Source organism: Sus scrofa, chromosome 18, assembly GCF_000003025.6.
Source record: "Sus scrofa isolate TJ Tabasco breed Duroc chromosome 18, Sscrofa11.1, whole genome shotgun sequence".
Taxonomy (NCBI): domain Eukaryota; kingdom Metazoa; phylum Chordata; class Mammalia; order Artiodactyla; family Suidae; genus Sus; species Sus scrofa.
The window spans coordinates 2,063,104-2,087,465 of record NC_010460.4 but is presented as its reverse complement, the minus strand read 5'-3'; the positions used below and the strand labels follow the sequence as shown (position 1 = coordinate 2,087,465).

The 24,362-nt window shown below is 51.2% G+C and overlaps 1 long non-coding RNA gene across 4 annotated transcripts in view; it reads right to left on the bottom strand.

The window, feature by feature from the left end:
* The window catches only part of LOC102166684, a 192,592-nt gene that overhangs the window by 75,053 nt on the left and 93,177 nt on the right, over positions 1-24,362 (bottom strand). For 3 of the 4 annotated variants that reach the window (XR_002340275.1, XR_001302290.2, XR_002340277.1), the window contains 2 exons: positions 15,303-16,309; positions 14,190-14,385 (listed from right to left, as the gene is read on the bottom strand). This is a non-coding gene — a long non-coding RNA (uncharacterized LOC102166684). Of the gene's footprint in view, positions 1-10,070; positions 12,326-14,189; positions 14,386-15,302; positions 16,310-24,362 lie in introns of those variants that run through there. The other variant, XR_002340276.1, reaches the window with a different exon arrangement.

The window sequence follows — 24,362 nt, the reverse complement described above, 5'->3', positions numbered from 1 at the left end:
AGAGATCAGCCCATTCTTATGCAATTTTGTTCTTCCCGGGAATGAAAGAGCAAGGCCTTCCTTATTCCACGAGGCCGGTATCAACTTGAAATCAAGTTTAGACAAGACCAACCTTATTCATGAATATATAGCCCAAAGCCCGAGCAGAATTTTAGGAAAGCAGATCCAACGGTGGGTCATGGCCGAGTGTCATTTATTTCGGAAATCCAGGAGTGTTTTAATACCAAAAATCCATAAATTTCGTACACCGTATCGTCAGACGACCACAGGCTCATCTCAATCGCTGGAGAAAACGCCTTTGCCATAAATAAACACCATCCAAGCGAGGAAGAGAAGGATCCTTCTTTAACCTGGTGAAGGCTGTGGATAAAATACCTACCATGAACATACTGCTTCCCAGGAAAACACTGGAAGGAACGCTCCCGTAAAGGCAGACAGAGACCTGGTGGCCACCACCACTGCTTTAACTCAACACCGTGTCGGCGATTAGAGCCAGCACACGACTGAAATGAAAACACACTGAAGTCACAAGAATTAGAAAGGAAGGGGAGTTCCCGTGGTGGTTCAGTGGTTAACGAATCTGACTAGGAACCATGAGGTTGCAGGTTCGATCCCTGGCCTTGCTCCGTGGGTGAAGGATCCAGTGTTCCTGTGAGCTGTGGTGTAGGTTGCAGACACGGCTCGGATCCTGTGTTGCTGTGGCTGTGGTGTAGACCGATGGCTACGGCTCTGATGAGACCCCTAGCCTGGGAACCTCCATATGCCTGGGGGGCGGCCCTAGAAGAAGGCAAAAAGACAAAAAAAAAAAGGAAGAAAGCTTTCTTTTTTTTCTTTTTTTTTTTTTTTTTTTTTTTGTCTTTTTGCTATTTCTTGGGCCGCTCTCGCGGCATATGGAGGTTCCCAGGCTAGGGGTCCAATCGGAGCTGTAGCCACCGGCCTACGCCAGAGCCACAGCAACGCGGGATCCGAGCCGAGTCTGCAACCTACACCACAGCTCACGGCAACGCCGGATCGTTAACCCACTGAGCAAGGACAGGGACCGAACCCGCAACCTCATGGTTCCTAGTCGGATTCGTTAACCACTGCGCCACGACGGGAACTCCGAAAGCTTTCTTAACCACTGAAGGTATATAAAGAAAATCCAAGCAACCCTTGGAAAGCTATTTGATCTCACTAGTCATCCACTCGGCGTAAACCAAGAACACAGTGTGATTCCATTCCACACCCACCAAATTAATGAAAGTGAAGGTTTCTGACAGACCAGAGCTCAGCGAGCACAGGGACCAAAAGGCCACGGAGCACACCCGGACACACCCCTTCGGAAAGCCATCTGCTATTACTCTGTGACGTTGAGTGTCTGCATGCCGTGTTCCCGTTGCCCTGCGGGGCCTTGTGCCCAAGAAAAATGTGCAAAAATGTTAACAGCAGAACAGTTCACAACAGCCAAAAGACTAGAAACAACTGCCACGTCCTCCCGTGGGGAACGAATAAATAAAATTGTAACAAATTCACACAAGGGAAGGCGGGGCCGCTCTGAACACAGACGTGGAGACGGGAGCCATCTGTGACAAGGGCCCAGCCTCCTTATCACGCAAAGGGGCATAAGAAGGGGACGAAGCAGCCAGGAGACAAGGGGCTTAGGAAGAGATGCCAAGAGCTCAGACCAAAGTGACGGCCAGAGGTGGACAGACTCACAGGGTCTTCGGGCGGGAAGCGAAGAGCGCTGGGTGACACCAGCTACGGGAAGGGCCAGGGAAGAGCCCTGCGTGCAGGGCTCGTGCGGCTGGTTGGGTGAGGCCAGGCTCTGAGATGTGAACACGGGAGGGTGAGGAGGGGGCACCGTGCACATTTGGATATGATGGTGGGACAGGCCCTCGGTAAAGCAGAGGAGAAACCCACAGGAGATGAGGGCAAGACCACGCGTAGAAGGAGGCGAAATTCTCACGTGGAAAGGAGACGGTGCAAAGGCCCTGGGGCCGGCGTCCACTCGGTTCAAAACACCAGGGGCCCTGAGAGAGCGCCCGGGACTGAAGGACACGAGATGGGGGTTGGGGGGCAGAGAGGGAGCAGAGCCTGGAAGCAGGGAGCACTCACAGCTGTTAGACGCCGTCCTCCTTGGAAGGCCGAGTACCCTCGCTTATGGGGCATCGTGGTCTAAGGAGCACAGGTGGATGCCCTTCCCAGCCGGGTCACTTTCCAGCATGAACGACCACGTCCAGAGCTATTTCTACGTTACTGATTCTCCCCCTCAGGTGATCTGACCCCTGTTTTGTCTGGTTCAAGAGCCTCCTTTCAAGCCTAAAATCTCCAATTTATCAATTTTCTTCCCCAAACCAAGGTTTCAAATCGGAGCAAAAATGCAATAATAATAAGATAGAAATAGCATGTTGCTATAGCGATATCAAAATCTAAAATTAGCTGGTGATCTATAAAAAAAACAACACCGATTCATTCTTGTGCTCCTTATCTCTGCCACGTCTCTCTGGGTCAAGCCCATTTCAGAGAGAACCTTTATTAGAGGGAACCAGAGGATACCTGTCCCGCAGTGGGGAGGAGATGGATGGGGCCATTGAAGCCCACAGGTAAAGCCAGAAACCTCATTTCAGTTCAATTTCAAAACGTTCGGCCATCAAGACTTTATGACAGCCCCTCTCGAGTAACGAAATTGGTTGATTTACGACGTTGGGCTGGGGTCTCGGCCTCTCTAGACGTCGGGGGCCTCAGTCAGCAAGTGCAGGGGCCACAGCGTATCCCGGTGGCCGCGCTGGAACTGCTGAGGACGGACGGATAACTGAGACACGGATCCATTTCATGGAATCTTAGATCCAGAGTCCTTAAGCTTTCAGGCTATGCTTTGCGCAGCATAAGAGTAAGATGATGCTGGCCACCGAGGTCGGGTTGGGTGACTTTACCCCACGTGAGCACAAGAGAGAAATGGAGGCTGGAGGCCACACATGGGGGCTTTCGATGCCAGTTGGGAAACACCACCTAAGAGATGCCTCTGTGCTTGAGAAGCACAACAGACAGAGGACCACGGAAAATGGGCAGATGCACCAGGAGTCTGAGTGCCACACAAATATTTAGAGCGTCACCGGTGTCAACCTCTTCATTTCCTGACGGTCAGTGGGTGCTATTGTTTGTAGCTACACAAGCTGAGTTTCAGAGTAAAAAGGTTTAGTCCTTCTCTCCAAATTCACTGTACAACCAGCGTTGCTGGGACGCGCAGATTCAGCAAGATAGGAAAGAGTGGAGACAGGTGGTTCTCAATCCCCAGCTACAGTGTCCAATCAGCAAATCACCGGAATCCTGCAAACGCTGCTGCCGGAATCCTGGCCCCCAGCAAGTCGGATTTCGTGGGGCTGGGAACCTCCAGGAGCAACCCCAGCCTGGAAAGTTCAAGAAACACCCCAGGCGCTTCTATTTGTGTGGATAAGACTGAGACCCACGGAGGAATCGAACGCAGGAAGCACAAGGGAAACTCACAGGGTGTGAAAATCAAATAAACAGAAGGCAGCCTGAGCTCATTCAAAAGGACTTTTTCTTTTTTTTTTTGGTCTCTTTAAGGCCATACCCACAGCATATGGAAGCTCCCAGGCTAGGGGTCCAATCGGGGCTACAGCCTGGTTATCTGGCCTACACCACAGCCACAGCAATGCCAGATCTGAGCCGCACCTACACCACAGCCGCAGCCGCAGCCACAGCCGATCCGTGCCGTGTCTGCCACCTACACCACAGCTCACAGCAATGCTGGATCCTTCACCCACTTAACCTAACTTTTCTACGGGCCATAACGGAGGGCGGTGGGGAGTCGGAGGAACCTGAGGCAGATTCACTGCTGGCATTTGCACGAGTGGTTGCCCGAAGCTGCCGAGTTCTATACCAAAGCAGCCCTGATCTGTGTACCTGTTTTGGTAGTGCCAAAATCTCACATCGTCCACGGTAAACTTTACTGTCTGTCTTTATTATAGGTGTCTACAGATTACATTTCAAATGAACCACGGGATAGGTACATTTATTTTTTAATAGAACGATTTGATATCATCCTCATTAAGCGCCAAAGGAAAAGCACCCAAAATGGTTATCTGGGTGTGGGCAGGACGACAATGGAGCTGACACTTTGGGCCATAACGTGCTACATCAGTTGACACAACTCCAGAGACACGAATGCAGCTCTCTGATCATCAGCATCCAGGAAAGCATGCGATTCATTTGAAAGTACAAATACTAAAGTGCAAGTTAAATACCACAGGGGCTACGTCTCAACACTGGTTTACACCATTTACTATGGGGATTTGATAAATTAGAAAATCATTTTTGCCCCCGTGGCTCTCATGATGGCATTAGGATAAAACATCTAAAAAACCATTTAAAAGCTTAAATCAATATTAAGATCATTCAGCGTGCCCAATTAACAATTTCTGTCTATCGAGTCAAAGGTTGATGGTGGATACATAAATTCTATGAAATGTCTTAAAAGATTCTTGACAGGTTTTTTTTTTTTTTTTTTTTTTTTTTTTGTTAGTTGAAGCAGTCGGTGTTTTGCAGTGGAACTACGAATTAGAAAGGAACAGCGGTCTGATCGAGAGCAACGAGCCAAGACAGGCTTTAAAGGACAGACAAGCCCAGCGGCTGACATGATCTGGAACCCTGGGCCGTGACAGGGCCTTTTGCAAGGGACACATGTCAAGTTACCTGAGTCTCCCAGCTACTGAGCCCAGCAGACGCCCTCCACGCCTTCCTGCTCCCCAAAGGAAGCATCGGTCCCCCAGATTTTCTTCTCCCGCAGAGGCTGTTCAAGTTGCAGAGCAGGAGGCGCCGCACGGCTGCTCTCAGAGCCTTCCCACACCCTCCAGCCTGGATGGCCAGCCCTCGCTTTGGGTCACGGGGCCGGTTATCATCTATTTTTCTTAGTCCTATTTTAATATTCTTGCCAGATGTAAGCAGCTCGCTGAGCAAATCTGGCCGAGATTAATAAGAAGAGTATCTCATTTGCAGGCCGCAGCCTATTTTCACAGGCAGAATTATTTCCAGAAATATACCATTTTATTCACTGTATTATTGTATAATGATAAATAAGAACGTTTTATAATAAAAAATGCTATAAATAAATTTCATAAATAATTGTTATTATTTACAAAGTAATAAAATGTACACTAAACAGCTGTAAATTTCAGGTGAAGCCATGAAGCCACGTGCTCTCCCAGGTCACAGTGAGTGATCGGCGATATTTTAAAACAGCAACTTTGAATGTGTCACTTTTCCATCAATTACACAATCTCGAAAGCGTTTGCTCTTCAGGTACCAGTCTCACGGGTGCCTCCAAGGAAATAAAGACTCTTTGTAAATCTCTAGGAATCAGAAAACTCGGAGCGCCTTCTAGGAGAGAAGCGGGCCTCGGGCAGCAGAAGGCCTTTTCTCCCCAGAGGCAACCGTCCGTCTTTCCAGACTCGCACCGCCACCACTTACTTGGGAATCATCCATGATACCCCTAAACCTACAGGCTGACTGTCCCTGTGGGAATCCACTCAGAGCCCCGGCCATCTGTCCCCACTTCGTCCCCGGTGGAGCCCACCCAGCCCCCCGGCTTTCAGCGTTTGAACCTGCACGTTCCCCGGCCGTCGTCAGCACCAGCATCCCCCCAGCTTCAGAGCCCAAAGGCCAAGGTCGTTCTTGGTCCCTTTCCTTCCCTCCACACGAGAGGCCACACTGGCCTGTCCCGCCCCTCAGACACGCAGGAGTTTCCACGGCCCCTGAACCCGCCCCTCCCCAGCTCTACACGCAAACGTGAGGTCTCCCCCCAACTCTCCAGCCTCCATCAGCCCCAACCCGTCTTCCCAACACCTGCCCTTTCCTGCACAGTACCGCTCACTGTCCCCCAGCAGCCAGCTTGCTGTTCATCTGCTTTTTGTCTGTGTCCCCAACCAGAACACGAGATCCATGGGGCTGGGGTGTCCTCCTGTTCCTTCCAGAATCCCCACCACCGAGAGCAACATCGGGGGACGGCGGAACGGCGCATGCGTGCAGAGCGTGGGTGAGGTTCCTTGATGCTGAGAGAGACTGGGTGTGGTGTAGACAGCAAGCGCTCTGTGGCTTGAATACATGAGGGTTCCCACGTGACAGCGGGCTGTGCAGCGGGGTTTAGAGCAGGACTCCAGACGGAGTCTGGAGGCGGAGGAAGATGCCCGGGGTGGCGCACCTGCTGCCCAGAGCCTCACCTGGAGCCGGCGCAGCTCCGCCCACGCTGCATCCGCCAGGACTCAGCCCGCCCCACCTGGTGATGAGGGACCTGCGGACCCCCTCTTCCTGGGGCTCAGGGACTGGACGGTGGGGGCATGCAGCCCCAAGGGGAACGATGAGCGATGCCCCCTCCCGAGGAATCAGGACAGACTCAGGAGAGAGGCCTTGAGGCGCGGGGCCGTGGGTGACTAATTTCATAAAGAACATTCATATGTTAGCAAATAGAAGCTGCATGTTAATGAAATGCCCAGAGAGGTTATTTGTAAAATTCCCAAGAGGACCTCTCTCGGGGACGTGGTGGCGCTGCCCTCACGGGATCCTTCTCACGTCCCCAGCTTGTTCTGTTCAGAGACTTTGAGCCCAGAGACTCTGCTCACTGCCCCTGGATTCACGGGAGCGCGTCTGTCATCACCGCGCCGCATCTAGGCGCTGGGCCCACGGTCCTCCTCAGCCTCCCTCACCTGCAGAACCCATTCTGCACCCCCAAGGCGACCCTGACCCCTGGCCCTGCCCTGAAGGCCGGCCCAGGAGAGAAGGGGGTTGTGAAAGCGGCCTCTGCGGGGCAGCTGGTGGAAAGGACACCCAGCAGGTGCTCGTGGGACCCGGCCAGTCTGCCCACGAACGCGGCCTCCCTGCATCCGTCTGCCTGAGATGTTCTTTAGCCCCCACGGTGCCTGCTTACATGCCCGGGTGCGGAATGCCGGGGGTAAGGCCCCCAGGCTCGACCTTAACCAGCGTGGGGGCAGGGGGCAGCAGGATTAAACACCGGCCCCTCAAGGACCCCCTGAGGCACCCTCCACCCAGGGCCCCAGCAGGAGGAAGCCCCAGCCGCCAGCAGGGACACCTGGGGGGGGGCCTGCCTCTTGGTGGCATCGCCCTGTGCCCCCAGCTCTCACAGAGCCCCTGCTTAAGTGGGTTTGGCCTCACACTCTGCTGTGATTGTCTTGAGTTTTCCAACCCGTTTTGTTTTGCACTGGACACTGCCGGCTATGGGGCTGGTCCAGCTTGTTGGCCTCCTCACTCTCTCGGGCTCTCATCCTCCTTCATATCCAAGTGCCCCTCTCTGCGCTGCACTCGGGGAAACTCAAACCGGGACAGCAGGAGGCTGCCCGGCCATTCCCTGTCCTCCCTCTCAGTGACCCGCCTCCCCGTGTCTCCTCATGGAGTTACCGCCACACACCCAAAAGCATTAAGTTGTCCACCTCGGCCCGGGCCCTCCCGTCTCTCCGGCCTCGGTGAGCAGAGATCCGTGCCCAGCTGCAGGTTGACTCCAGCGCTCAAGACCACAGATGGTCCTTCTGGCGTTTGGCGGTCATTCCAAGGACCCTTCCACCCCAGGGCCTTTGCACCCCTGCCCTTAAGTCCTCCGCGTTATAACGATGGAACACAGAGAAGCACACGCGTGTGCTGGGGCTGTGTCTACATAACCAGGGCCGGGACGTTCACACAAGCGTCCTGGGCTTTACCAATGATTCGGCAGAGCTTTCCTCTAAACCCAGACTCCCCAAACACACGGGAAGGGCCTTGAGTTCAGGCACGAGATGCGCTGTGTTCAGAGCACACCTCTGGTATAAAGCAAAGTGTGCCTTGCACACGAACGACGGTGAACTCAAAGGGAACTTGCCTGACGCGTCCTGTGTCACATGGGGGAGCTGTAATTTCCCACTCGATCGCACTGAGCTGCAGGGTCTCAGAGGACAGCACGTTTATCTCGTGGGCATTCTACAGGAAGGAGAGTTCTGCCCAACACCCAGCCTGGGCCACTTCCTGGGACAACGGTCAGTGAGGAAGGGGCGTCTGATGAGGCTCCATAACATCTTAATGGAAAGGCGACTGAGAAAGAAAGGCTGGAATCGCGGATTTTTTTCTTTTCCTTGGAAAATGTTCTGAATCAACTAAACATCCATTACCTTATAGTGAATATTACTGTTAATACTTTAGTAATTGAGTCCATTAAATTTATGTATTTATTTATTTATTTTATTATTATTATTATTATTATTATTATTTTGGTCTTTCTGCCTTTTCTAGGGCTGCTCCCGCAGCATATGGGGGATCCCGGGTCCAATCGGAGCTGTAGCCACTGGCCTACACCACAGCCACAGCAATGTGGGATCCGAGCCGCGTCTGCAACCTACACCACAGCTCACGTCAATGCCGGATCGTTAACCCACTGAGCAAGGCCAAGGATCGAACCCGCAACCTCATGGTTCCTAGTCAGATGCGTTAACCACTGCGCCACGACGGGAACTCCGAGTCCATTAAATTTAACATGCATTTGTGGAGGACCTGTTAGGGGTTCAGCATTGGGCTAAACATGATGAGTATAAGATACCTTTAAAATAGAGTTTCAGCCCTCAAATAGTTATAAATCTGCTTAGGGAAGCGATTTATCTATACTTGAAATTTGTTTAAATAAAAATTGTGTTTACACAGACAACGCGTGCTGTGGGACGCTCTGAACGACAGATGCTCCCTGAATGCATCAAGCAGACTCTGACTTCAGGGTCTCTGCACCTGCCGTTCCTTCTAGAATGTTCTTTTTCGCAGATATCCTCAAGGTTCGTGCCTTCGCTGCATTCAGGTCTCTACTCAAATGCCCTGTTATCAGCAGGGTCTCCTCTGTTCACAGGAAAATATCAACCCTCCCGCCCCCGCCCCCCGCCCCCCGCCCCCCGCATCCCGATTCTGCCTGCATGTCCCCACACCCCCTGTCTGTCCCCACCTCTTTCTCGGCGGCCCTCTTCCGTCTTACCCTCCCCAGGAACACTCGGGCTCTGGGAGGGTAGGAGCTTGGTCTGTCGCCTTCCCTGCTCCGCCCCTAACGACCAGAACAGGGTCTGGATCCCAGAGGCGTGCAGTGAACACTTCCTCAACCAACGTTTAAGGCGTGAGTCCTGTGACACAACTTATTTCACAGGATGATGTCACGTGGATTAAGATACTTTCCAGGAAAGGTCACCGCGACCACACGAAATTATAAACTTCCTAAGAAGCAAGCCTCCCTCCCCAACGCCAGCATCGCAAGTCGTGCCTTCAAACTTTATTTCAACTTGACAATCACTTATATTCCAATCAAGGCCAAATGCGTAGTTATAGAAACACAGCGATGGATTTATGTATGACCATCAGATAAAGACAACCCCAGTGAAACTATTTTAAACTCTGCATGTTAACACCGAGGCTGGTTTGAATGACAGATGTTCACACAATTTGAAACCAAATTCCATCTACGTCTGAGCCATACTGTCTGAAGTAGACGCCTTTTTAGCATCGGTGATAGAAAGAGAGAGAAAAGCAACTGTCCAGCTCATTGGCCCAAAGTGAATCATTTGCTATACGATTAGAAACTGTCTCTTATTATATTAGGACTTTTAATGTCTTGTATGTTTGTTTGGGTGCCTGTTTCACTCCAGAGACCTCACTCTGTTCTCGGGCGGAAGCTGAAATATCTTGCCTGTGTAGTGTTTTTAATTAAAGTACAGTTAACAGCAATGCTGTGCCAATTTCTGCTGTAGAGCAAAGTGACTCAGTCGCATAGATACTTACATTCCCTCTCTTTTTGGGGGGGGGGGTCTTTTGTCTTTTTACGGCCACACCCATGGCATATGGAGGTTCCCAGGCTAGGGGTCGAATCGGAGCTGTAGCCCCCGGCCTACACCACAGCCACAGCAACGCGGGATCCGAGCCGCGTCTGCGACCACCACCACAGCTCACGGCAACACCGGATCCTTAACCCATGGAGCAGGGCCAGGGATCGAACCCGCAACCTCATGGTTCCTAGTCGGATTCATTTCCGCTGCACCATGACGGGAACTCCTCCATTCCCTTTCTTATATTCTTTTCCATCATGGTCTATGCCAGGACACTGTTCCCTGTGCTGCACAGCAGGACCCCACTGCTTCTCCACTCTAAACGGAATAGTTTGCATCTATGAACCCCAAGCTCCGCGTCTATCCCACTCCCTCCCCTGCCCCCTTGGCGACCACAAGTCTGAGCTCTCTGTCTGGGAGTCTGTTTCTGAATGTGTAGTTTTCACCCAGTGAAATAAAATATAGCCACACATGCTTCCAAAGCATCCTCTCAGGGCAGAGCTGAGGATCATGCAGAGACGTGCAGAGGTCGGGGAACTGTGATGGGGGAGCAGGAACAGGGCCTTTGGCGTCAGACGGGATCTTTCCCCTATTCAAAGTCCATGGGTACCGACCACCCCGGTGAGCAGGGCCCCTCCTCAGAACCCCTTTGACCCCCTCACCTGCATCGCGCCACTCTGCAATCCGTTAGCACGTCTGCCTGCATGGTGCGTGCCGCCTCTCCACACCCGGAGGTGAGGCCATCTGGGAGCAAAGCCCAACAGCAGTGCCTCTCCCTGTGTCCCCTACACTAAGTTCAGGTGAGGTGGGGACACACGCAGTGGTGCACAGGTATTTCTGCTTCCCAGCCCGGAGAGCAATCCGCAGTGACCACCTCCCATAGACTTGGACTCAAACGCCCCTGAGGGACTCAAACGCCCCTGAGGGAGCTCCCTGGCATTGTCACTGCTGTGGCGCGGGTTCTACCCCTGGCCTGGGAACTTCTGCAGGCCACTCCGAGGGGGCCCACCCGGCACCAGTAGAGGCCGCTTCCCAGCAGGGGCTCCCGGGACTCACTGCCTCCACCGGGCAACTTCTCCTAAGGACGCGGCAGAAGCATCAGAGAAACAGCAACACCTGAAAATGCTGTCACTCCGATTAAACACTCAAATAACTCTGCCACCGCACGAAGACTTCTGGGCCACACAAACAAAGAAAAGTGGCATAGAGAGGATTCTGCTCAGGAGGGCGGAGGCAGACTAAAGGGCCTCCAGCCACAGAAACCGACCAAACAGATTCCGGTGACAAAGGAAGTTCTTGTTTATTTTCATTTTTGTATGTTTCTCTGCAGCCTCACCTATGGTCATGGCAACAAGCTGTCCGGTCAAGGAACATCACACCCCCCTCCTGGAAAACAGGCAAACATCAGTGGCCAAGGCCCCTGCCTCCCCAGACGGAAGCCCTGAGGTCAAGGGGGGCCGTCTGATCGGAAGACCACACGGCACTCCATCTCTGTGAGGTAAACTCACCCTGCACACAGCGAAGGCGCTCTCATGCCTCCTTGTGCTGAGCTCAGTTACACAGAGAGGAGACAGAGGAATGATAGACGGATGATTGACAGATCGATGAGAGACAGACAAGAGATGGAGGGATGGAAGGGTGGATGGGTGGGTGGATGGATGGATAAATCCGCAAAGGAAGGGGAAATTCAGCCGTGAGTCGCTTCACACGACACAAAAATCCCCGCCCCCTTTCTCATCCCAGCCCCTGGATACAAAGCAAGTTTTACCAACACAAAGCGAGCGCCCGGTTTAAAGGGAACTGTGTGCATTAGAGCAGATTGTTTTATGTCTCTGACACGAATCTACCGGGTGGATGAACTGTTGAGGCCTGGGTATAAGTGTGATTAATGCCTCGTACTTGGAAAGCATCCAAACTTATTAAATCTGATGGAGTAAAACAGCATAACTTTCTCATATTATTTCCAAGAGATACGATTAGACTGAACTGCAGTAGTGAATGAAACGAGAAGCAAGCCAGGGGGCGGGGGCGCGGAAAACGCTGCGGTGTTTACAAAGCACCAAGCGGGAGTCGAGGGAGTCGAGCATCTTAGCAAGTACGGGCAGAGTTCAACTGCCTCCACCCGGGGAAAAGAGCGAAGCCGGAAAGCCAGCCAACACAGCCTCCCTGTGGACCCCGCGACCTTCCGGCACAGCGCTGAGCGCGGCGCCCCGCTGGAATAAAGGGGGGAGAAAGTATTTGGCACCAGTCCCCTCCCCCTCCCCACAATGAACGCATCCGGGCACACACACACACAGGACAAACACGCACGCGTTATTTTGTCCTCTGCCACACCAGAGCAGGTGTATTTACCTGCGTCCTTTCGACGACCCCCTTTCCGGAACCCTCCTACGCTGTTGGTGGGAAAGGAAGTTGGTGGAGAACAGTATGGAGGCGTCTCAAAGCTAAAAACAGAGTTGCCATATGATCCAGCAATCCCACTCCTGGGCATATATCTGGAAAAGACAAAAACTCGAATTCGAAAAGACACAGGCACCCTGATGTTCACTGCAGCGCTATTTACAATGGCCAAGACGTGGAAACAACCTATATGCCCATTGACAGAGGAGTGGAAAAAGAAGATGTCTTCCATATGGACAATGGAATACTACTCAGCCATAAAAAAGCATGAATGATGCCATTCGTAGCAACATGGATGGATCCAAGATAATTACACTAAGTAAAAAGTCAGAGAAAGATAAATACTGTATGATATCACTTTTATGTGGAATCTAAAATAGGACATAAATGAACTTCATTACAAAAGGGAAACAGATGCACAGACAGAGAGAACAGACTTGTGGCTGCCAAGGGCATGGGAGGGAGGGATGGACGGGGAGTTTGAGCTTAGCAGGTGCAAACTAGTATAGACAGGACAGATAAACCACAAGGCCCTACTGTCGGGCCCGGGGAACAATATGCAATATCCTTCAGTAAAGCATAATGGAAACCAATGTACGAAGAATACGTGTCTATTTATAACTGCAAACTTTGCTGCACAGCAGAACTTAACCCAACCTTGTAAATCAACCACACTTCTATTTAAAACAATAGTCAGACGAATAAACAAAAAGAAAGAATGAACGACCCCTCTGCACACAGAACTCAGGAGCCGCACAGCCTAGGCTCACACAGAGCGTCTGCAGCCCCAGACGAGTTGTCCGAATCGGATTTTTCCCAGAGCTGACGGTGCAGGCCTGGCGTGGGGTTTGCCTTTCTGAGGGGTGGTGCTTCTCGGAGGCGAGCAGTCCTCATGTCCCCACCAGATGCTTGCCCTTGAACACACTGCAACGGCCAAGAAACAAACCCACGGGAGCGGAGCACAGACTGGGGTAAGCGAGGGCCCCGGGCCCGGCGGGGGATCAGCAGCGCCTCGGCAAGGCGGGTCCAGCCCCTCCCTGCAGGGCCTGACAGCTCTGCAGAGACGCAGGAAGAAGCCACTCTGCTGTGACTTGAAAAACACTGCATCCCCAGACTCTCAGATACTCGGCTTTAGGGTTATTATTTGAGAAGCAGAAACATACAGAAATATTTGTAATATCAAAGCCCATCAGCGTCAGGTACAAATCTCAAGGCAGATGGGGGGGGCGGCGGATGCCGTACTCCCCGGTCTCTGAACTGATAAAAGAATAACAAATTTTTTAAAAATCTGCCAAACAACAAAGCTTCAATTTATTATACACGCTCATCAATTTAACCCCTCCCAGAAAAAAACCCCTTAAAAGCCTGAGGGGCATCCAGCCTCTTTAATACGCAGGCCCTAAGCACGCCGCAGATCAAGGCCCAAGCCCCAGCCTGCTTTGTCTGCGAAAGATGAAAGCCCCGTGAAAACAGGTGAAGGCTCTTTTTGAATCCATCACCTGCAATTAAGCGCAGGAAAACCAAGAGCAGAGGTAATGAACTCGCTTGGGAAAGGCATCCTGGCTGGAGCAGGGGACGCCCTGCCAGGGTGGCGGCGTCGCCCGCACTCGGGCCCCAGATCACGCGTAGTCACTGGACTTCCTGCCTGCAAAGCGCAGGGCGTGCCCGCAAGGAAACACACACGCACACCTGCACACGCGTGCAGGCCCGCATCTTCCGCAGAATTCCTTACATATATTTTAACTGCTTGCCATTCTTTTGGAAACTGTCCCAAACACAACAGAGCTCTGTGTAAGACTTAACCGCATCTGAACATAAGGTGTTTGGACACTACAGCTAATGACACTGGACTGGAGATCTGAAAGCCCCCAAGAGAGAAAATCTTAAAAGCTCTCATCAGGGGAAAAAAAAAAAAAAAAAAAAAAAATTGTATCTGAGACGTGATGAGTGTGGACTTACTGTGGTGGTGATTTCCATAGACACACATATGAAATCCAAAAACGCTGCAACAAAATATAAGGCCTCTGCTGGGCTTCATTCTCCACCAACATTCCACCTGCGACGACCGCTCAGGCCTTTTCAAACGGAGAGCGTGTTTGTCTCTGTCTGACTGACCTCACGTAGTACGATCCTCTCCCTAGGTCCATCCATGTGGCTGCAAATGTTAAAAAAGAAATACGTAAACACAAATTAAAAATTAGATTGTTTTTAAAAAAAAAAAAAGTAGAGCATGTTTACCCCAAATTTCCAGACCTAACCCATTTCCCATTCATAATATTTCCACAATTAAGCTCTCTTCATTCCAAGAGGGCACAGTGATTTTAACAAAGAGACACTTAAATGCTGTGCGGTAACACGCCATCGAAGGCACTTTAGCTTCTTTTACAAAGTGCCCGGGGCCCACCTCTGTGGACGAAGCGTCTTCCACCGAGAATTCCTGCTGTGGGTCCGCCGGCCTCACCTCCGCTGGAAATTGCGGTGCCCCCTTGGAGATGGAGGAAGCTCAGAGCAAGCAGTGCCCCCTCCACCCGGTTCAGCCATCACACGAGGAAGGGACGGGGGCACTTTGCAGACCCCTTTCTCTGCTCCAAAGGGTCAGGTGTGAAAAGGACACCCACGCTCGGGAACACGGGCTGCACACCTGTGTGCTGCCTATTCAACGCCCAGATTAGGAGTTCCCGTCGTGGCTCAGTGGTTCACGAATCCGACTCGGAACCACAAGGTTGCGGATTCGCTCCCCGGCCTTGCTCAGTGGGTTAAGGATCTGGTGTTGCCGGGAGCTGTGGTGTAAGTTGCAGACGCAGCTCGGATCTGGTGCTGCTGCGGCTGTGGGGTAGGCCGGCGCCTACAGCTCCGATTCGACCCCTAGCCTGGGAACCTCCATATGCCACGGTTGTAGCCCTAGAAAAGACAAAAAAAAAAATTTAAAAATTAAAAAATAAACTCCCAGATTAACTCTGATTTCAGAAAGAAACCCCAACCCTACCAAAAGGAGTAAGTAAGAAATCAGTAAGGCTGCCTCCTCCTATGACAGGAAGCTCGAAAACTGTCGTTTTTTTCCCTAAAGCTCACTTGGGAAGAAGATGGAGAGAATGAAGTCCCTCCCTGTGTCAGAACTGTCTGGGGGTGTCTAAAACCCCAGGGCCTTCTGGCCGCTCTCCTTTCTGAGTCGGCAGCAGGAATCAATGTGGTTTGCCTTCTGTCACGGACGCCGGCGGTGATAATAAGAAAACAGTTGCCTCCGGCCTCTTCTTAGAAAGGGTTTTCTCCAAAGCAAAGCTGCTACTGGACAAATCTTGGCCTCGAGCTGGTCCCCAAGGCCCACGCTCCCCATGTCAGAGTCAAAACTTCTATAAACGCCCCCTTTTTGCATCAGCCATGTGTCATGTGTCTTATTTCTGGTTTTTTCTGGCCCCTGGTTTCTGCTCCCCACTGGGACCCCAACTCTAAGGCTCTGGGGAACCGTGACCTTTCCAAGTCAAACCAAATGTGTGCGGTTGACAGAACTGGCTCTTCTGGATGGAGCTGCGTCGTGGTTCCCACCCTGTGGACTCCCAGCCTTTCTAAGCGATCAGACAGGCCAAAGACGTGGTCTTTCCAGGAACCTGTTACTTTGTCGAGAAAATGAATGTGCAAAACAGCGGCACGCTTTTCTCTTCCAAACAAGCAGCAAATCCAAGATAATAGAGCCCTCCTTCTCAGGCTGCCCTGGGCCTCCCAGCAGGCACCAGCTCCTCCACCCTGGGCCTCCATCCCAGCAGAGGGTCACACGTCCCCCTACCATCCCAACTGCAGCTTGAAAACAGGACAAGACATCAGCGAAGCAAAGCCCAACCAAGTGGGTTTTCTGGGTAAAATCTGAGGGCGTCGTCACAGATGTGGCCTTTGGCTTCCCGAAGATCCGAAATAGATGCTTTAGGCCCCAAACAGGAACGAGGAGACTGCATCAGCTCAGACGAGGCGTGAACGAAGCAGGCATCAGGCAACTGTGGTTTTTTTTCTCGAGGACACGGGTCGCCGGACTCGCCAGGAAGGAGCGGGTTGCACATGAGACGAATTCAGCAGGACCCCACTGGAGCCTAGGAGCAAAGACAGGGCTACTTTGGAAAGTGGAGGAAGGATTTCGGCTTTCCCAACAACAGAAGCGCACGTGGAGTCCAACACACACCACAAATGAACCATCTACCAAACAGGAACAGACGCACCGCCAGTGAGACTTGCGGTTGCCAGGCGGGAAGGGGCTGCGGGGTGGGGTGATGGGGGGCGGCTTCAGAGTTTGGGGTTAGTGGGTGCACCCTGTTCTCAACAGGATGTACAGCACAGGGGCTCAGACCCAACCTCCTTGATAAAGCATCACGGAAAAGAATGTGAAAAAGAGAGCACGACGGAGCCCCTTGGCTGTACAGCAGAAAAGCACCCAACGTGAATCCACTAGGCACCCATGCTTTAAAAGCTGCACTTGTAAACATACCTGCAGCAGAAAAACAACCACGGCTTCAGAAAGGTTCAAGGCAGTGTGAGCAGCAGGAGAAAATCGGGGGCGCCTGCAGCTATGGTTGATTTTTGAACGAAGGATGTGGCTTTGGTTTCAATGTGAAGAAGTGGATGGCCTTGGGCCACAGAGGGCGGGAGAAACGGGCTTCTTGGAAGGGACTCAGGTGCCAAAAGCGAAGAAACAAACCGGACCCTGAGCCTGCCGCCTCCCCAGCTCCAGGGGGGCGTCCTGCTCCAAGCCGGCTGCCCAGGACGTGGACGTGGACGCGGCCCCCGTCTCCGCTGGTGCTTCTGCCACCTGTTGCCACACGTGCGGCGCAGCCCGCAAGGAAAGCCCGGGAGCCGCCCGCACCTGCCACAGCGCCCGGGCTCTCCGGCCTTCTCAGGGATGCGGCAACCCGCTGGCCACATACCGTCCTCCTTCCACCCCGTTTACCCAGATTCTCAGGTCTTCAGCGAGTATCCGCTCTCAACGACTTGTGAACGTTCAGCGCCCAGGCCACGTGCTCCCTCGACCTTGGCCGCCTCCCCCCCCCCCCGCCAAAACCGGGGGTATGAGCTGAATCCCCCTGCGTCTCCACCTTCCGGCAGTCATTCTCGGCTCTGGCCACCTGACGGACACTCACTGAGCACTGGCCAGGTGTCCAGGCCCCCAGGATGCCCAGTGACGTCAAGCATCACCGCCTCGGCACACGCCCTGGCAGCGGAAGCGGGAGTCCACCAGGCCGGGGGCTGGTGGGAGTGCCGAGGGCGCAGAGGCGGGGTGCTGCGGAACGAGCCACCCTGTGTCTGGGGCTGGGGCAGCTTCCCTGAGGAGGTGACACTCGATCAGAAGTTGGAGGAGAGAGGGCTGGACGTGCAGACATGAGGGGGACAGCTCTGTGCAAAGGCAAGAAGTGCGACTGCAAAGACGCAGTGGGCACGACAGGCTTCTGGAGGCAAAGGTGCAGCGTTTGGCCAGCGTGGCTGGAGGCACAGGTGGGGAGCGAGCCGAGGACCCTGACCCCAGCCTGATAAACGCTAACCTGCATGTCCTGAGCACTGACCCTGCCCCGGGGATCCAGCATCGGCCAAGCCCCTGCCCTGGGGAGCCCACCTTCTAACAGGGTGAGACAGTGATGAAAGTAGTGAAATAGATCCCATTCAGAGGATAATAAATGCTATGGAAAAATATAAAAGCAGGGAAGAGGCCAGAGAAGGTCAAGGAAGTGGAAACTTGTACTTTTTAAAATCGAATTTTACTTTACTTATTTATTTATGTGTTGCTTTTTAGGGCCACACCTGCAGCGTATGGAGGTTCCCAGCCTAGGGAATTGGAGCTGCAGCCTACACCATTGCCATAGCAACGTGGCTCCTTAACCCACTGAGCGAGGCCAGGGATTGAACCTGCGTCCTCATGGATGCTAGTCAGATTTGTTTCCGCTGAGCCACGATGGGAACTCTGCAGAATTTTACTTTAGATTAGTTGTATTTTTCTTCTTTTTATTTATTTATTTTTCCTGTTTTTAAGGCTGCACCTGCAGCATATGGAGGGTCCCAGGCTAGGGGTCAAATTGGAGCTGCAGCTGCCGGCCTACACCACAGCCACAGCAATGCAGGATCTGAGCTGTGTCTGCAACCTACACCACAGCTCACAGCAACGCTGGATCCTTACCCCACTGAGCGAGGCCAGAGATCAAACCCACGTCCTCATGGATACTAGCTGAGTTCGTTACCACTGAGCCACGCCAGAAACTCCTACTGAAACTAGTTTTAAGTTCCCAGGTCAGTCGAAAAGCTAACATGGGGAGCCTATCCCTGCGCCTCCCTGTGTCCCTGTGGGTTACTCACAGGAGAACTTCAGACCTTGTTGGGATGTCCTTGGCTTTCCCATCCCCCACCTTTTCAGTCCCAGGACCCCACCCGGCACCTACACTGCGTCATCCCACCTCCTCAGCCTCCTGCATCCTCCTCCTAACCCCGCAACCTCCACGGGGTTGTCTGACCTCCTTCTCATGGTCAGGCTGCGGTTATGCATTTGGGGGGAGACCCCCCCACCCCGAGGTGAGGTGCCCTCCCCGTCACGTCATATCTGGGGACAGGACGCTCAGGACAGGCCTCTCCAGGCGAGTGATCTGGGGGAGAGGCACAGACGACAGTGGGCAGAGTGCCAAGCCTGGGGAAAGGCAGGTGCAAACGTCCTGAGGCAGGAATGGACTGGCCGCAGAGAGGCCAGGGCGGCTGGACAGAGCACCGAGCACAAGGGGGGACATGGCAAAGAAAGTCAGATGGGCCAGACTATGGAGAATCTCATAAGAAATGGGATTTTTCTGGAAGTTTCCTGAGCAAGTGAATGAAACGATGAGAGCAGTATCGGTGTGCAGAGAGACAGCCACCACCGCAACCCCTCCTCTCTGCATCTCTAGAAACCCCCTCCTCTTCTGGGGAGGGGTGGTGGGCAACACATCTTGGCACCCTTCCCTCCTGGCACGGCTACCAAAACGATCGCCCAGTGCAAAGTCACTTCCCAGACCAAGTCGAGCTGAGCCGGTCAGAGGGTTCCTCAGAGACAGAGCCAAGAGTCCCAGAGGGGGTCAGGCCGTGCATGGGGGGCGGCGGAGAGCTTGCAGACGGGGGCTGGGGCCGGCCATTCTTGGCCACGTCCAAGCAGAGGATGCCAGTCCATGAAATGGGAAGAACGCAACCAGGGTGACAGCAGCAGTGGCGGCTCTAACCCCTGAGGCCCCGCTGCTCTTCATTCCGTCTTTGGCTTCTGCAGCTCCTCAAAATAGACACCCTTCCCATTTTAGCTCAAGCTGCCGTGTGCAGCTAAAAGAACTCTGTCCACCACGAGACGACTAAGCCGGCCGGCGTCCCAGGGGCAGAGGGGCGGGAAGGGCCCGGGACACAGGTGCACCAGGCCTGAGACCCTGACCACGGCCGCGATGGACAGATGTCCTCCCACACCTGGGCCGCCATCGGATCAAAGGTGCCCCACGGGGTGAAAGGCTGTGAAAGGACCGAATCCCCGCTCCAGCGCCAGAGCCCTGGGCGTCTGTAAAAACAGATCCTGGAAACAGGGAGGCAGCTCCGAAGGGCGGAATGCCAGCCACCAGAGCATAGGGCACTGGCAGTGAGCCTTCCAAGGCCTTTAGGCCAAACCTCCCACCTGGTGACAGTCGCCACCTACAGGTAAGTGCGTCTGTGACATGGGAACGCCCTGCATTAGAGGCAAGAAGTCTGCCCGAGACGGCGGCTTCAACACAGCCAGGAGGGTTTCCTTAAATCTCCAGCTTTGATCACAGAGGCAACAACAGTGTCTGAGGCTGAGGCCGCCTTTCCTCCGTACGAACATCAAAGGAGCTGTTAGTACAAGAATCTAGGAGTTTGTTCAAATAAATATTCCCCACCAGACCGCTAGAACCACTACAAAGGGCGTTACCTGTGCAGGGCTTCGGAGATGGCAGGTCCTCTGGGGCAGTGAGGCAGCAGCTGGACCGAGCGAGGTGAGAATGACTTCCCCGAGGTCAGGGAGCGCCTGGTCACTTCCTTCCCTGTGCACCTGCTCGCACCCCCCCCCCCCCACAACCTGGGCCCGTTCCCAGGCCATTGCCAACGCTGCCCTCGTAATCGTTCACCTTTCTGCCTCTTTACGGTTCCCTGGTCCAGCTCAACACTCGCAGGTGGGCTGCTCACCTTCTTCCTTGTGCTCTGTCTACACGGCTACAGCCAGAGGCTTAGAAAAGAATTAATACACCATCTCCCCTCTTCCTTCTCAAGAGAGAAAAGTGCGTTTTCACGGGGAGGGGGCGTGCCGATGTGGTCTGTCTACACACGCCGTGATGCCCCGGCTCCCCCAACTCGGGCAGCAAAGGTCACTGAGAACAAAAGCTGCAGAGCCTCGGACGTAGTGTGCAGAAAACCCGCCAGGACTCCAGACTGGCCCCGGCGGGCTTCCTTCTGCTTCGTCTCGGCCTGGGCTCTCCTTGCCACCGCGGGACTGCCCAGCTCTCTCCCATCTTCAGCAGCACAGTTGCCCCACTTCCCTTTAGAGCTTTTGAATTTCTACCAACCCAGCTGGGAGTTCCAGTGAGTCCCAGCCCTGGTCCCAGGAGCTCAGCCACAAACTCATCCCTCTTCTCCAGCCTCACGGCCACTTTCAAGCACAAGGCACCGAAAACCACCAAGGGAGGGTGACAGCCTGAGAGCTGTTTACTACCTGCAGCAGGTAAGGATGCTGGGCAGGGCTTTGGAGGGCATTCTTTCCCTCCTCCTCAGCCTGCAGCTTCAAGGTCAGAAGCAACAAACTTGGTTCAGGTGGGCGACAAAGCAGCTAAAAAAGCAAGGGGTGGGGTCAGGGACATACACTGCAGAAGCGAAGAAGCCAGAGGACAATAGAGATCAGCTCACACACGCTGACTGCTGCACCCCACGTGCAAGTGGGGGCCCCAGGGAGGCCTGCGGAAATCACAGACATGGGACATTCGTGAGCTGTGTGCTGTGAGCGCAACCCTCAATCCACACAGGGCCCAAGGGAGAGCCAGTGGAACCCTCACTGTCAACGGTGTCAGAGCACAGCCTCTAGCAGGTTGGCGGCGGATTGCCAATGACGCAGGCACGGGGAGACCTTTTGGGCGCCAGGCCAAAACCAGAAACAAAAAACTGAGCAGGGATACCACGGCTGTACACTGCAAGGCAGATGTCTCACAACTTGAGCCCAGGAAGATCACTCACCCAGACCCTCAGAGGACGAACCAGAATCACCACCCCTTCAAGATACTAATGAAAATGTCCAGTTTTCAAATACAAACTCAACGACATGCCAAAGAAATAGAAAAGTATAACCCAACCCCAGGGGAGAAAAGGAACAAGCAACAGAAAGTGATGCCAAGTGGATCAAAAGTTGAATATACAAAGGGCTTTTAAGAAGCTATAAATATGTTCAAATAGTCAAAGAAAACAGGTTCAAAAAAACTGAAGGAAAACGTGCCAAGCTTGAGGGAAAGAGAGAAGGAATGGGGGGAAGTTGGAAACTATAAAACAGAACCAACCAGAAATGCTGGGGCTGAAAATTACAATAATTAAAATTAAACACTCACTAGCTGGACTCAATAGCAGATATGAGGTGGCAGAAGAAAGTAGTCAGGAAGCCTGAAGACAGATCGATAGAAATTATTGAATCCAAAGAAGAGATGGAAAAAAGATTGAAGAAAAAGAAACACCATCTCAGAGCCCATGGGAACATATGATGTATACCAACAGGCAGCTGGATTCCCACAGGTAAGGAGAGAAAAGGAGGAAGGATTACTTGAAATACTGTAAAAAAAACTCCCCAAATTTGGCGAAAACATCAACCTAGACCTCCAAGAAGTTCACCAAACTTCAGTAAGATAAACATGAAGAAAACCACACCTCGACACACAATAATCAAACGGCCAAAAGCCCAAGATAAAATGAAAATCAGGAAAAAAAGAAAATCCTGAAAAAAAACAAATAAACAAACAAAAAAAATCATCACATACAGAGAAACAAAGATGCAATTTTACAGCCAATGTCTCATCACAAGCTGTGGAGGCCGGAAGATACTGTAATGACACTGAGAGGGCAAAAAGAAGAAGACTCTCAATGGAGATTTCTGTACCCAGTTAAACTATCTTTCCAGAATGGTAGTGAAATAAAGACATTCCTAGACATACAAAACCAATACAATCAGTTGCTATCAAAAAATAAATGACAAAGGAAGTCCTCTGGGATGAAAGACAATGACACTAGAGAGTAACTCAGATCCACAAGAGAGAATGAAGCACACCCGAAATGGTAAATCGTATATAACTATATATTTTAAATGGGTGCCTCTCCCCTGTCAATTTTGTGAGTGTCTAAAGCAAAAATTATGTGTTGATAGATTTTAACATACAAAATGTGTGTAGATCTATATGTATGTGAGTGTATGTTTATATATATGTTTGTTATATATACATATTTAATTCTATAGGCTATACCAGTGCAAAGTACCTATACTTTCCCAGAAGAAAGTCATTGTTAATTTGAAATGGACGGTGATAAGTTTAAAATAACTATGTAACCTCTAGAGGAACCATAAAATAATTTTTAAAAGGAAAGAACACAAAGAAATATAGCTAAAAAATCAATAAGGATATAAAAGTGCTCTATTTAAATATTGATCACAAAAGAAGGAAGAATAGGAGAAGAAAGCAGCATGATGTGAATCCAACCATATCCATAATTACATTAAATATAAATTTACTAATCACTCCACTAAAAAGGCAGGGATGTTCAGACTAGATCTCAAAGTAAAATCTACCTATATGCTATCTCCAAGACACACTTTAAATTCAAACATACAAAGATGGCAAAAGTGAAAAAATATGCAAACTTTATACTTGAGAGAGCTGGAGTGGCTGTGTTAATGTCCTACAGTTTCAAAACCAAAGAATATTACTTAAGACAAAGAATTACATTTCAAAATGATGAGATACTCAACACAGCAGACATATATAATAATTTAGATATATATGCACCCAACAAAGAGCCCCAAATACATGAAGTAAAAACTGACAGGATTGAGGAGTTCCCATCATGGCACAGTGGAAACGAATCTGACCAAGAACCGTAAGGTTGCAGGTTTGATCCCTGGCCTCACTCAGTGGGCTAAGCATCTGGCATTGCTGTGAGCTGTGGTGTAGGCCGCAGACATGGCTTGGATCCTGCGTTGCTGTGGCTGTGATGTAGGCCAGCAGCTGTACCTTTGATTCAACCCCTAGCCTGGGAACCTCCATATGCCATTGGTATATCCCTAAAGAAAAAAACCAAATAAATAAATTAATTAAACAAAGTTTAAAAAAATAAAAAATAAAACTGTCAGGATTGAAAGAAGAGATAGGTCGCAGCTAAAGATTTTACTCTTTTTCCCTCCGTAATTCATAAATCAAGCAGATAAAAACCAGTAAAGATACAGACGATTTAAACAATGGTATTGAACAACTGACATCTATAAAACATTTCCACTCAACAACAGCAAAATATGCATTTGTTTCAAACTCACATGGACCTTCCACCAGGACAGACCATACACTGGGTCATAAGACAGGTCTCAACAGATTGTAAAAGACTGAAATCATAAAGAGCGTGTTCCTTGATCACAGTGGAATTATATTTTAAATTGATAACATAAAAAAAATATTCCGGTAAATTCCGAACATGTCGAAAGTATATAAGATGCTTATAAATAACCAACAGGTCAAAGGATAAAGACAAATACAGCTTAGACAGAACGAAAATGAAAACGCAGCATATCAAAATTTATGAGGTGCAGCTAAAGCAGTGCGCAGAGGGAAATTCACCACTAAAAGTTTGTGTTAGAAAAGAAGAAAGTCTATAAAATTCCACTTTAAGAAGCTAGCAAAAGAAGAACAAATTAAACCCCAAAGTAAGAATGAAAGAGATACTAAGAATGTCCAGAAATCAATGTAATGAACCATATAGATAAAAATCAATGAAACCAAGAAATGGTTCTTTCAAGATATCCATAAAATGTATAAACCTTTAGCAAACGTGATGACATAATACACATACATCACTGCTGGGCACAGAAAGTGGAAACGCTTTGGCAATTTCTTATGAAAATAAACACGCACT